Source organism: Nipponia nippon, unplaced genomic scaffold (assembly GCF_047370975.1).
Source record: "Nipponia nippon isolate SJK-2023a ecotype South Korea unplaced genomic scaffold, ASM4737097v1 scaffold_4, whole genome shotgun sequence".
Taxonomy (NCBI): Eukaryota; Metazoa; Chordata; class Aves; order Pelecaniformes; family Threskiornithidae; genus Nipponia; species Nipponia nippon.
This window is the reverse complement of record NW_028262358.1, coordinates 55,763,762-55,777,724: the sequence shown is the minus strand read 5'-3', so window position 1 is coordinate 55,777,724 and position 13,963 is coordinate 55,763,762. Positions and strand designations below refer to the sequence as shown.

The 13,963-nt window shown below is 44.2% G+C and overlaps 1 protein-coding gene and 1 long non-coding RNA gene across 3 annotated transcripts in view; one reads left to right on the top strand and one right to left on the bottom strand.

The window, feature by feature from the left end:
- The first annotated feature begins 1,992 nt into the window (after positions 1 to 1,992).
- LOC148053313 (uncharacterized) lies at positions 1,993 to 10,646 on the top strand. The gene is made up of 3 exons (XR_015708720.1): positions 1,993 to 2,030; positions 2,153 to 2,213; positions 10,568 to 10,646. It is a non-coding gene; the product is annotated as an uncharacterized LOC148053313 (long non-coding RNA).
- The window catches only part of MTHFD1L (methylenetetrahydrofolate dehydrogenase (NADP+ dependent) 1 like), a 159,831-nt gene continuing 154,512 nt past the window's right edge, over positions 8,645 to 13,963 (bottom strand). For both annotated transcript variants that reach the window (XM_087776464.1, XM_087776465.1), the window contains one exon: positions 8,645 to 11,711. The gene's annotated coding sequence lies outside the window, so the exon portion shown is untranslated. The remainder of the gene's footprint in view (positions 11,712 to 13,963) is intronic.

Here is a 13,963-nt window from a genome sequence, read left to right as displayed (position 1 = left end):
ATAAGACCAGGGATTAAACACAGATACTTTCCCAACGCCAAGGGAATTGGCAGGGGGATAAAGACTTCAGAGGAAAAGCGCATGACTGTGAGTAAGTTGCAGTTTTCTTCTCTCCTCCTTGCTCCCCTCCCTGAGCTTGCGAGCCCTGGGCAATGCTTGTCATGGGCTAGTGACCGGGCACGACTGGCTTACTGAACAGGCTGCAAGTGATACCGAAATAACAGCACTATGTTTGCACACCGGGCAAGTCGTGCATAGGTCCTGTTATGGGAACACTTCATAAACACCTGTATGCCAGGTCACAGTGTTTTGAGGTTGGAGCTGGATTCCTAAGGCCCGATACCTGTGCCTGAAACGCCATCCAGACTCCCGAGGTACCAGCCATCTCCTCAGGTGCCTGTGAGATGTTTCCCGGTGGCACAGACAGCAGCCCTGTCCAGGCTGGGCTGAGGACCACTTAGCCTCAAGGTAAGTCCAGGCATGCGTGGTACTGTGGCTGCCGGCACCATGGTGCCGGCTGGAGCCAGGAGGGCTGGCACAGTGGGCAGAGCTGGCTGGAAGGCAGGATTCAGCCACACCAGCTGTTCCCACCGGCCTCCTTGCACCCCCCTCCATGGGACAGCCGAAGGACCACTTCCCACAGACGCTGTCCCACTCGCCCCAGGTGAGGCCGTCTGCATGGGCTGAAGCACCCGGAGGCAGTGGTTTAAACTCACCCATCTGCTTTCGCAGGAGGAGGCTGTGGAGGGGCCGCGGCTTTGCTGCCTCTGCAGTGAGGGTAACTGCCAGCCACCAAACCAACAACCTGACCCTGACCAACAGCTGGGAGACCAAAACCTCTGTCCCACCACAGCTCTGGGGAGGACAGCTCTTCTCACCACATGGCCCTGCAGCTGGCAGCATGCAAACCATATCTGGCCCCCCCCCGGGCCAGCTGTGAGTCCCCCTGCCAGCCCTCCTCCTCCTGGCCAGCAGCTGCCAGGTCACCCAGGCGGGGCTGCAGGACACTTTGGTGACCGCAGGATGCTCCAGTAAGGTCCTTCCATGGCTTCGGGATGGTAATGGCTGTCCCCCTGGTGGGGGAAGTAGCAGTGGGCTGAGGAGATGCGATGTGGTGGGAAGAGGGAAAACTGTGGGACCAACAGCCGAAAGTAGGATTTCAGATCAGAGGCTCGTTGCAAGTATGACTTGAATCCTGGACTGGCTGGAAATTTGTGGGCTAGGGGAGCAAACAAGGTAACAAGGTGAGTCCGAGGCCTATGGCAAAAAAGGAAAAAGAAAGCTCTATGCAATGGGAGAGTTCGGGATATTTTAGAAAAAAAGGATAATGCAAAAAACTGACAGTAAGAAGTACATTTTCAGACAGGAACAATGCCAGGCTAGTGCAAAAAGCTGGCACCACTGCCTTCCTCCCCCCCGTGGGGAGCAGAGGAGCTCGGGGCACCCAGTGATTGCCCACCCCCTTGTGTGGGTGGGCTCCACTTCCAGCCTTGCCCTCGGCTAACCCCCCGGGGGGAAGGGGCCGCAGAAGGAGCCGGGACCGATGTCTTCCTCCCAAGCTGAACAATTATTTGAACTGTCACAGGGGGATGAACTGTGGCCAGCACGTTACGAAGCGAGGGTGCTGCTGCTGCTGCAAAGTGTCAGGGGTGTCCTACTGGCTCTGATTGCCAATCGGGACTGAAGTGTCAGCATTTGGATAAATCGGTTGCAGGAGATTTACTGAGAGTCTTAGAAGGAGCAAATCAGCCTTTCGTCAGCCCTGTGCAAACCCTCAGGAGCTGTGGGCAGGGGTGAGGACCTGTGTGGGGGTAGCAGCTCTTGCTGCACCTGCCAGACCTCGGCTGTTCGAGAGAAACCTAAAACACCTGAGGGCTCGGGGGGTGGAGTGAGAGCTGGTTCGTTCAGGTGTTTAGACTTTTTTCTTTTTGTTTTTCCTCTCTGGTAGTTTGAAATAAAAGGCTAGGTCAGTGCTCTTGCACTGTAGGATGTTGCTTGGATGGTAGCAAGCTGTTCAAATGAACAAGCAGGTCAGTGGTCTTAATGTTGTCCCTTTGAGAGGCGGTAGGGAAACAGCTGTAATAGCTACTGTGGTCCAGGGGGCTGGTTGGATCATTTACTCATGTTGGTTTTGGCCATCAAATCTTTGCAGCAAGCCTTTGGTTTTTCAGCATGCCTTCGCATGAATGAGCAAGCCTTCCTGTTTACAGCTGGTAAGTGGCCTTAAAATGTGTGATCTAGCTTTGCCACGTTTGTCCCTAAATCTGTACATGAAAGTACAAATTTACTTGAAGAACTCTTGCTTGCTAATAAGTAAAACTTTGAGCACGTGGTGGGACTTGGGGACCTCCAGAGGTCCTTTCCATCCTGAGCGGTTCTGCGTAAACAGTGTTTACGTCTGTACCAGATCTGAATCAATGGTATATGTGAATATTTAAAATCTTCCTAAAATAATTTTATTAGAACAAATACAGACTTACAACCTGTTGACTCTATACTGGAATCCTCACCTATATTGAAAATAGCTTTAAAAAATAATTTTAAATTCATCTGGAGCTACCTGAATCTTAACATACTAGAGGAGGGATCTGCAACATTGCATAGGCCTCCAAAGGAGGAGATAGAGGGTATAGCTAATAACTGGAGTTTTTGTGTTACAAGCTCTGTTTACTTCAATAAGAGCCGTATTTGGCACAAACTGATCTTGGATAAATGCCTCCTTTATATGCATTTTGAAACATTTTTGTCTTTTTTTGGAATGTGTAAGAGTGTCCCACTTATTAGCAATTGCATAGCATTTAATTATGTCACTATAATACGAAGAACAAAAGGTAAAATACAATACTTGTTGAATTTATGCCCAGCTGAAGAGGGAAAGCGGCTAATTTTGTAGTAGTGCAATAGGTGATATTTAGCTTGTTAATGTCTCTTCATCAGTGTTTTTCTAACGGACTAAGTACATTGCAGGGATACGTGCAGCGGTTGTACAAACCTTGACTTTATTCATAACGGGTATATTGGGATGCAAAGCCAGGTGGTCCTTTGCTGACTGTTAGTGAACGAACGATGCTCAGGGGTTGCCCCTGCCCACCCTCCCCACCTGCCAGCTTAACGACTACACGTTTCTGGCACGACTTCATGGTTTCTACTTAGACATGAAGAAAAACTCAAGTGTAAATCTGATAATAGCTCGTAGGGGGCTTAACAAAACACAACTGCTGAGCCAGTTCCTATTGGTACCTGTATGTTATAAATTCTGGTTGTCATCTATTTGCCTGCTGGGCACGGGCATTTAAACAAAGCATGTAGAATTTAAAATATGTGTTTGATTTTTTTTTTTTGAGTCCAGCATTTAAGTTTATAAATCCTGTGAGAGGTTTTGGTGTTTTTTTTTTTTGTTGTTGCGTTGTGTTTTTTTTCCTTTTTGTTTTGTTTTTTTTTTAAATCTGCTGTGTATGCCTCTCCACATCCTAAGCATTCTATGTCTTCACCTGGTGGTGGGCTGTGGAGAGCAGGCTTTGCCCTGTTTTTAGGGTGGGGTGCTGTGGCGTGAGCACCCTGGCCAGCCCCAGGGCTTGGCGGCCCTGTAACACCACGGGGGAATCGGGCAAATGTCTGCGGTGAGGGAGCTCCAGTCAAACTGGTTCTGGTGCTGATCGGGTCTGAATGGTCCCCAGGCATTGGTTTCAAGATCCAGGCGAGGCTTTCTTTAATCTTGCTGCAGGGAATGGCTGTAAACATTTCTGTAGCTGTTCAGGCTCAAGTCAAGCTGGTTAAGGCAATGTGAAATTCAAGGTCAAAAGGTGAAACGCTGCTAAATTTAAGATTCAAGTTTATGCACATGAGTAAATGGTTACTTGGATCACTTCCATTTCAGACGCACTAAGTAAGGTATGGCTTTTCCAGCGTCCGTCTCCCCCTGCAGCTGGGTACCGTAGTCATTTCACGGGAGTTATGAACTGGAAAGGTCCTCCCCAAACATGTTTTCCCAAGTATGCAAGCCAAAGCGCTCTTGTGCATCCAGGCTTGTATCTATAAATGTTTGGATGTGGCTCTGTAGGTTCACTTCATCATCACTTATACAGGATTAAACAGTGTATTCTCCTGTCAGTTTTTTTTTTTTCCTACTACTTGTCTTTAAACAGTGGAAAAACTCGAGCATTAGAGATGCTTGGGGTAAGAGTCCATTCACAGAGATACAGATGTATTAGATGGGATCCTCTCTTAGTGGGAGAGAGTGAGGTTTTGGTGCTGTGTGTTTGCTCGGGGTTTCTTGTTCGGTTGGTTTGATTTTGGTTTTGGTTTTTGGTGTTTGTTTTTTTTTTTTGTGTGTGTGTGTCAGAGCTTAAAGGGACAAAACTAGAGTACCAGTGGGAAAAGTAGGGAACCTTTTTCCACGTGGGTACTGTACTCCTTCCCCCAGCATGGTGTCGGGATGGTGATGCTGTTAGCCCTTTCTGAAGGGTTTGCAAAACAGATCATCTGTCTTTTAAACAGCTTGTGACATTCTCGGGTTGATAATTGCAGGTTGTCCACACAGCTCCCAGACATGTTTAAATTGTATAGTCACACTGGGTATAACTCTTCCATTTCTTCCGAGCTGGCGTGTGGTTTGTTTGTTGCTGAGTAAATGCAGTCATGGGATAGAGATGTCCGAATTTAGCAGAAGGTGAGGTTATCCGTGGCAGCGACCCACCGCGGGGTCAGGAGGCCCGTATGAGGAGGGACTTGATAAATGCAGGAGTCTGGGACTGGTGCCTCCCCTCCGGCTCCATGCTAATTGTTGCCACCCTGTTAATTCCCTGCAGTTGCTATAGGTGATGCCGGGCGCAAGCTCAACGTAGGATCTTCCTCCTGTCTCTGGGGATATGGTAGCCGACACCGTGAGGAAGAATTGATGGGAAATCCCACGCTGGCTATGAATTAAAGCGTTGGCTATGGGTCTTCTCCAGTAGTGTTAACTTTCCAAGTAAATCCTTCTCTCAGAAGATATTTTAGATTACTTTTTTTAAATTGATGACATCTTTCATTTGCTCATCTTTTTCTACTATTTCTTAGCACCATTTGGTTACATTGTGCTGATTTAGTGACTCTCTTTAAAACCAAATTAATATTAAAACTAAGCTTTCATGCTTCTGTGAGAGTATCTTTTCCCTTTTCAGTAGGCTTTTGCAGATAAAAGTACTTTTTAAAATTTTTATTATTTTTTTAATATAGCCTTCTTAAAAACTGCTGATGGTAAGTTGTATACTGCTCAATTGAAAGGAATTTTTCAAGTGAGATTTAGTGAAATAACTTCTCGGGCTCATTGTGATTTATATCTGCTGCTTTCATAGAGTTCTGTCCCAAAAGAGCAAATCTGGGTCCTGTACTTCGTTCTTTCATTTGCCATCTTCATTGTTTTTCTTCTTTTATTTATTCTTTTCCATTTTCCTCTTATTAGTATGAATTAAATAACTTGCATACTTAGCTGTTATCAACAAAGCAGGATCTAAAATTTGTCTGACTTTCAGTAGTTCCAGAAGCATAATTCTAGATCCAGGTTTCATCCTGTACGAACAACAAGCTTTTGCCAGGCACTAATATCTGATCCTGAATGACAGTGGTTGAGCTTACTAAACATAGGGGAAAAAAAAATAATCATAGAATCATAGAATCGTTAAGGTGGGAAAAGACCCTTAAGATCATCGAGTCCAGCCGTTAACCTAGCACTGCCAAGTCCACCACTAAACCATGTCCCTAAGCACCACGTCTACCCGTCCTTTAAATACATCCAGGGATGGGGACTCAACCACTTCCCTGGGCAGCCTGTTCCAGTGCCTGACTACCTTTTCAGTGAAGAAGTTTTTTCTAATATCCAACCTAAACCTCCCCTGGTGCAGCTTGAGGCCATTTCCTCTTGTCCTATCACTCGTTACTAGGGAGAAGAGACTGACCCCCACCTCGCTCCAGCCTCCTTTCAGGCAGTTCTAGAGAGCAATAAGGTCTCCCCTCAGCCTCCTCTTCTCCAGATTAAACAACCCCAGTTCCCTCAGCCTCTCCTCATAAGACTTGTGCTCTAGACCCTTCACCAGCCTTGTTGCCCTTCTCTGGACATGCTCCAGCACCTTGATGTCCTTCTTGTAGTGAGGGGCCCAAAACTGAACACAGTACTCGAGGTGCGGCCTCACCAATGCCGAGTACAGGGGCACTATCACCTCCCTAGTCCTGCTGGCCACACTATTCTTGATACAAGCCAGGATGCCTTTGGCCCTCTTGGCCACCTGGGCACACTGCTGGCTCATGTTCAGGTGGCTGTCAACCAACACCCCCAGGTCCTTTTCCGCCAGGCAGCTCTCCAGCCATTTCTCCCCAAGCCTGTAGTGTTGCAGGACCCAGCACTTGGCCTTGTTGAATCTCATATAGTTGGCCTCGGCCCAGCGATCCAGCCTGTCCAGGGCCCTCCTACCCTCCAGCAGATCAACAACTGTATGGAACTGATGCGAAGGGCTTGGTTCATTAAACTGCTGCCTTAGGCTAACATCATAAAGAGCAGATTGGAGTTACGAGATGTTGGGTTTGCTGCTCGCCCCAAAAACCTTCCTCAGGGGGAATTCATGTACCTCAAACACCTGAAAAAACAGGCTGGCAAACACAGATTTTTCTGATTGCAGTGGAGACACCAAGGTGACACGTGCTCCAGGTGGGCTGGGCCTGGGTGGGAATATGTGTAACACCTAAGCTGTGGAACCAGCAAATACAGGGATGTTGTCTCCTTGTGGAGACTTTGGCTGACCAAAAGCTGTGTAGGAGCTGGTTGCTGCCACAAGGCAGACACGAGGCTTTCTTCTCCTCTCTGACTTCCCCTCGAGCCTTTTGGCAAAAATGAAACTGGAAGGACACATCCTAGAATTCATATAGTGGCATGTATGTAATACATGTTTGGTACAAATACAACCATAACTAAATTTTTCTGGAGAATAAATATAAACTGTGTGTGTGATGGGAACAGGCAGGTGCTGTGTTATATGGACAGCTAACAGGCTGTGTCCTGAAAAACCTAAAGTCTTCTCTGGCTTTAGGAATCTAACTTTGACCAGATGTTGATGGTAATTGAGTTGCAATACCATGATGGGAATTGCCCAGTGGGAAACAACTTAGCTTTTAAAAAGTCATAACTTAAACCTTGATTTAGTGTATTGCATAAAAGTGAGCATAACTTGTATTTGATACATCCTCTTTATTATTAGTACTCTGCAAAGGAAAGTTCTTATGGTCCCTATAGTGTGCGTGTGCATTTCGGCGCTCTGCTTCCCCAGGACTTTTTCTCCCAGCACTGCAGTTCATAGGTGCGCAGAACAGTTTACCTTGGAAGGGACCTGGAGATCACCCAACGCAGGTTTGACTTAAAAAGGTTCTTCAGGGTCTTGTCCAGTTGAGCCTATGCTGGCATGTAGCAGCCTAGCCCTTACAAATCAATACTCAAAGGTTTAAGTTAAAAAGTTTACTGGGGAAGCAAATATTGAAGATTTTACATAAGAACTGCATGCACAAATACATATTCCCTCATGCCTGTGTATATGTAATATATTACACTCAAGTGCATGGAGCAGGGAAATATTACTACGACCACACTTGTGGAAATATTTGAATTTAGCTTACTTTACATAAACGCTCTGGCCTTAAACCCACAGTGTATGGTAACACGTATAGCGCTGCAGTCCTGTTCTCAGGACAAATGCTTGAAGGGGCTTTCGGTGTTTCTATTTCAACCCTCTCAAACAGGGAGTCCTAGCTTGGCCTTAAAACTTCTCTGAAATATTTTCCCAAAAGAGTATTCTATCAAAAACTGCACATTAAAAGGGGTGCAACCAGTTACCCAATAATTGAGTGGAGAGGAGAGAGCTCCCCTGCCTCCCACGCTGGCTCTGGCTGCTGGGTGGCCACCAGCAGGGCAGACCCAAGCACTGCTGGAGCGCAGACCTAGTGCTTGAGATCTGTTACATATGAGTGGGTAAGTTCCTCACTGAAACACTGTACGGAAGCTGAAAAGCTATTTGGAAATCTAGCCATGAGAAGCATGTTAAAAACCCAGTACCAGTCCAAATCATGTAGTTAAGACTTCATCTAACTGTTAAGAAAACAGGAGTCAATGACCAGTATGTGCCTGAAATGCTAGATTTCTTCCCCCACCCCACCTCCTGCTTCCCCATGTTGTTTATTTCTGCTCCCAGGATGCTTTCCACTGTGTTATGGTCCAGTTGATTTAACACCCATAGTTCCTTAAGCTTTTGCATTGCTTGCATTTAAATCCCACCCCGAGAAGCTCACAGGTAGATGTTCTTGTACCCAATACTGTTTCACATAAACCCAGCTGCCAGCCAAGAAGTGGAAAGTGTCCAGCTGACCCTTGCATCTGATCCAGCCTTTTATGCCAAGGACCAAAGGCAACAGCACGATGTTTTGGGACGAGGACAGGATGGTGGTCTGGTGTGTCCTTCCCTTCGCACACAAACCAACTCCAAAAGGACTGTACTGATGGAGAAGGACAGCCCTCCTCTGCACGGCCCCTTATGGCAACAGGCAGGGACCAAATGCGTTAAGTGGCTTAAGAGAAAAAAATGGTCACTAAGCAGACAAGATGGCAGATAAAGAGAGAACAATATTAAATAATGGATGTACTTTATTAATGAATTCAGGCTTGAGACAGGCACCACTTTTGCAAACTGAACATCAGCACACACATACACGTTATTTTCATGTTCGTGGCAACTGAAATTCTGGGATTTTGAATTTTAAAATACAAACAAAGTTGTTGTATATAGTCTGATGTATTTCAATGTCACTGGTTTTCAGTAATTCAGCAGTAGCAATAACAAAGTATTCAGTCACTACAAAAAGCAGATCTTCTGATAATAAACAATGGCATGGTTCTTAACACACTTTAGCCAAGGCAGGGATAAGCATGGCAAGCTGCCTCATAGAGCTGCCCTTCTGCCATGTAGCGAAACAGCTTGGAGCGGATGCGAAGGCAGGAGTCCCGCACCTGCAGTTGCGTCTGTGTAGCAACAAGTGACGCACCTAGCAATAACCCTTACCTAAAATAGATTTCATTTTAAACCCTTCTTGATGAAGGCCTTTGGCCTCAGAGCTAGGGCAACCCAAGGGAATGCACTGTGGCAGTTTCTGCAGCTCAGCCGGTGGCCAATAACTCCCTCCCTTTGGATTGTGAGACAGAATCTGCATGCCAATGTGGATTCTTTTTAACAAATCTTCCACTAAACATGAACTGAAGGAACCAAAAATGTAATAGCTCAAGGGATTTTGCAGATACTTAACCAGATTGGGGGGGGGAAGCTATGGCAAAACAAGAGAGGGTCATTCCAGCTTTCCTTGAATTATTGAAGCTATCAAAACAATATAACAAATCCTGTGCACGTGACAGTAGAAAAAAATTACAGGATGTTTGTCAACTCTTAACGAACTGAGCTGGAATGGTGTTTTAGGGAAAGACTGATGGGTCAGATAAACAGTCCCAGCACGTATGGCCTGAAGGGACAATATGGAGACTACAATATAGAAAGTGTGTGGGTATCAAGCAGTAGTTTGAAATTACTTGTAAAACCTGTTGCTCAGACATCCTTATCCCATATGGAAGCTTCCCAGGCAGACAGCTAGTGCCGCGTTTAGTATCCCACACTGCACGGAGATAGGTCCAACGCAACCGCAGCGACCGCAAGTAAGGTACGGTTATGGTTTTCCAAATTTCTCCAGGCAAGGTGGAAGGAAAACCTCATTTATTTTTCTTGAAAGAATGCTACTAGGAAAACGATGGCTGGAAACCACACTTATTTTCTTCTCTAAGTCTTTGGATTTTTCTAGGCTAGATAGCTCTGTGTGTGCAGGACTAAATTACAACACAGTTACGTATGTGAATAATGTGGTTGTATTTTGGGGCACAATTTAATAGAGAATATCAGAAATCTCTCTCCCCGGTAGCTGCGAGAGCCACACTTGAATCTTGCTTTCTGCTGATCATGTTTGTCCTGCCCCAGTGTAATTAAAGCATCCACAGTCTAGGCTGCTATGAGCTCTATCGTCTAATCAGGCTAAAATATCAAATAGCTCTATTTTTTAGGTTTATCTTCCCAGCAATCCCCATGGTGCTGGGGGCCCACGCTATGAATAGAACAGTTCTGAAATGCAGTCAACAGACATTTCCGTGCTACTCCAGGGAAGGCACAGATAATTATTTTAATTGTCCCCAGTTTGTTCTTCTGTCCATAATTATAGTTTTGAGTTTATAAATAACGAAGCATGATTTTAAAAACCAAAACAAACCCCTCAGTTACAACAGAGTTCCTGAGATAATTAAGTCTCCAAATGTGGCTGCATAGAAGGGAACCAAAACTACATTGCAGAAGCCCATAACATACAGATGTGCGTAAGCAGAGCAAAGCGACAGGATGGAAAACGTCACCAGGAAAATAAACTCTCTCATCATTATTTCACTGCTTTTTACCTAAAAAAACAATGGCCTATTGTCTTGATTCAACCTATTGTTCTGTTGTGTTTTTTGTTATGGAAGGAACCCACAGTCAGTCAGCGAGAGTTTCCTGAGGAGCAGCAGCTTGAAAAGCTAAATGCAGTATCCTATGCCTAAAGCTTGTTTTGCTGCAGATTTAGGAAATACTAGACAAGGTAAGCGACTGAGGTAAATTAAAGCACGCTGTTTAGGATTTAACTTGTTTAAATACCCCCTTCAAATAGAAAACACGCTCCAGTTTTACAAGTGTGGTGGTGAAAACCTGCAAAACGAAGCAGAACAAAGCTCTGCCCTGTCTCATCCTTGCTTGATGGACATTCCCCTGTTGTTACTGGGCGTTGCGTACTGCCAGGGACAGGACAAGAAAAACTCTAGGTCGGGAGCCAGCACAGCAGGAGGCTTCATTAGCTGCAAACAGGAGCAAAACAGGGCTTCAGAAGCAGCGGTGCCCTCGCTGAACAACCGGCTTCACCACGACAAACACATAATGAGCTGGACAGCCTGTAACGTACGCTTTGGGTAAACAGAGACCTATGGATATAAGACAGCTATGGCTTAAGTGTTTCAAAAGATCTTTGCCCAACACGGAAACAAATTATGTATTAAAAACCTTTTACAAAACACATGCTCTGTTCTTTCTCTGCTTAATATCTTCCTTGCTTGAAGCTTGGCTGTTGCCCAAATGCATCCAGAGCAACGCTTGATGATAACTCAAAAAATGTGCAGTTAATCTGTGTGTAGTTTCAGCTCCTGAATGCCAGGAGCGAAAGTGTATTTTTCAGAGAGAAACAGGCTTGATCACACAGTGTAATAATGTTTATGCAAGGTTTTAGATGGCCAAGATAAGGGAAATAATTCTGTAAACTCCTTTGAGAAAAGACGAAAACTCTAAGGTGAAAAATTTCTCTTTTTCAGTGTCATTCTATCCACAAACAAGTATAAGCCTCGGGAGAGAGCTTTCCCCACTGCAGCAAGAAAAAGTTTAGCTTGCTTTTTTCTATTTTTTTTTTTTTTTTAACCTTACAGCTATATTTCATCATAAAAACTAGTTTGAAGAAAGAGTAAACTTTTGCTCTTTGGTCTATCTTGGCATTCCTCCAGGGACACATAACAGGAATATTTCAGATTCATTTTTGTCTCCTACTTGCAGGAAACAGGGAAGTTGCAGTTCTTAATTTCCAGGCTTCTGAAATGAGAAAAATAAAGAATTTATACGTTGAAACACGACATCTTTGCTTTCTTTAAAGAAAAAAATAAAAATAGAAGAATCACAACCTAACAGCAGTGTTTTAGTGAAATTGGATATTTTTGCCTTAGCCATAACAAACAAAAACGTTTAGTTATGCCACATGCACCTCCCATTTATTATCTGTGTAACCCTACGAGGTAAGAAACAAAAATCTGTACTCGTATTCCAGTATGATATGGACTTTAGACTGTACATTATTGTAGTAATTGCTCCTGACTGAAACCCAATACTGTGGAATAAGACTAAAAGAAGTCAGTTTTTTGTTTCATAGGCTCAATTTTGTGGACGCAAAGGAAAGGTCTTCAAACACCTTCTATCCATATCTGAATGAATTAACATCTAACAAATAATTTACAATTTTAGGACATCATTTTTGGTGTCCTCCCCTCATGGGCTTCTTTATGGCTGTGAAGATGCTCGCAGTCAGAGCTCTGGGATTCCTCTCACATTCAGAAAAGCTCTGAGGATGGCAAAATACCCGTGCTGTGTATTACAATCATTCTGATGCTCTGCCAATTTTGAAGAGGAGACGAGTGCAAAAATATATCTGCAACTGTGGACAGCCATGGCCTTACTAAGTCACAACCAACTGAGGAAAACCACCACCCCCCACCATCAACCCAGATACCCAAAGCCAAACTGGCACAGTAAGAGCTGCCGCTGATTAAATTAGAGGGGTCCTTAGAGCTCACAAGGGTCCTTGACAGACTTTGCTTTTGCAGAGTGGGTCAGGTTCATAAATTCCCCTCACTGTGCAAATAATGCTTTTTAAAAAAAAAGTATTTCTTCCTACTGGCAGACTTGTCTCCACGTAAGTCTTATTCTGACTGGTGTTATCTACAGATAGCTCCTAAGGAAACAATTTCAACTTTCTTAGTGTATGAGCTGGGCAGTATAACTTAAATAGGGTAGTGGCCAGTGATAAAGAACTAGCCAGATTCCTTCGGGTTCATTTCCAGGTACTAATGCTTCAGTTTTTTACTAGAGCACGTTGCTCCCACAGAGAGACTGTAACATTGTGTGTTCCATGTATTAGCTATTCACCAACAGGAAAAAGCAGAGCTGACTTTTTTGCCAAGGTTTTTGCTTATATGACTTTTTAGAGTATATTCTAATGACCGGTATTCTGCAAATTTTCGTGAGGACTATCATCTGCTTCATTAATGCAGTGAAGTGGTGGAGAAAAATCAGAGAGGCTAATGACATCCCATGTTTCAGCTCAGTAAGAGCCCCACACGGCTACCCTAGCAGCAGGACCTTTTGCCTGTATCTATCCCTTTCACAAGTCTCGTGAACCTATGTGTTGCAGAGGAGGATATAAACTGCACACTAAAACAACTGTTCTCAGCTCTGCATGCACGTTTGTAAGGAAACATCTGCAGCGCTTCCACAAATCTCTCAATATTTTTCAATTACCACATCTTAAAGATTTGAATCAGTCCTAATGAGCTGGCACAATATCATATAAACCCTAAGAAAGGAATTCAAACCAAGCGGGGGCAAAAAAAAAAAAAAAAAAAAAGAATCCCTCAATTTGCCATCATAGAAACAAACCCACAAATTGGGCACTGTATCAGCTACAGCGTGGGTTCACTTCAGTGAGTGTGTGAAAGCAAAGAATAACACCCAACTTCTCTACAGAAAGTACATTGGGAGTAAAGATGACACAGGAATACTGTTTCTTTATCCAAAATGAGAAATGTACAAATCTAGCACATGAACCAGATGAATTTTAGAGCTGATGAACACTGACTACCTTGTGTGGTGCTCACTGGGTATTACAATACTCTCAAGGCATTTATTGAGATTGTTAGAGGTAGGAACACAGGTGAGTATGTGCCTATATTGATGAAAAATATATATGATCAAGCTGTGTTTTTCTTTAAAAGGCTTAAACTTACTGAATCATTCATATGTCTGATGCCACCAGTACCTCCATAATGAAATTAAAATAATTTATTAACAGTTGGATATATACACTATTTCCTATCTGACTATGATGCTTTTGTGACTTTCTTAGCATTTCTTTTTACATCTGAGAAAACACCACCGCTGACTAAAAGCCAAGTTTAACATTTTCATTTCGTGCACAACTTCAAATGAAAGACCTTCACGGTTGGAAGGGAGTATTTCATCTGCTTAATTATCATTCTTCAAAGCTCACCAACCCATGGCTTGGATCGATTTGT